The sequence below is a fragment of the Myotis davidii genome, unplaced genomic scaffold (assembly GCF_000327345.1).
Source record: "Myotis davidii unplaced genomic scaffold, ASM32734v1 scaffold900, whole genome shotgun sequence".
NCBI classification, from domain to species: domain Eukaryota; kingdom Metazoa; phylum Chordata; class Mammalia; order Chiroptera; family Vespertilionidae; genus Myotis; species Myotis davidii.
The window spans coordinates 358256-358862 of NW_006295185.1; positions in this window are offsets into that span (position 1 = coordinate 358256).

Below are 607 nucleotides of genomic sequence, written 5' to 3' on the forward strand. Positions count from 1 at the left end.
GTGTGTTAGGTAGAATCTTAGCACTGGTATAAGGCCTTACAAGTTTCTAATTACTTAAAAGTAATCTTCCCTGATACGTGGGTCTTTGCTACTGAAAATGACCATTGGGCCAATATCAGTCAGAAACACTAGATTACAAGTAACAGAAAACTCAAATCTCATGGGCCTAATCGATGAAATTAGACCAGGACTCAGAATCTGTTTCATTTGATTCAAAGGTTCAAAAATGGCACCAAAGTCAGATTTTTGTCTATGCTTTCTTTTTTAAAAAAGTATTTTTTTTTCTGATTTCAGAGAGGAAGGGGAAGGAAGACAGAGATAGAAACATTAATGATGAGAGAGAATTATTGAGTGGCTGTTCTCTGCACGCCCCCCACTGGGGATGAAGCCCACAGCTTGGGCATGTGTCCTGACCAGAAATTGAACCATGACTCCTGGTTCATAGGTCAACACAACCACTGAGTCACTCAGGCTCGGCTTTGCCTATGCTTTCTTGATATGTGCTTTATTTTAACACGGCTCTTCCTTATGGCTGATGTATGGATGCCCACAGTATCAGGGGCTCCTTGGTTCTTTGAACACATGCAGAAGAAGGGCTTCCTCTGGA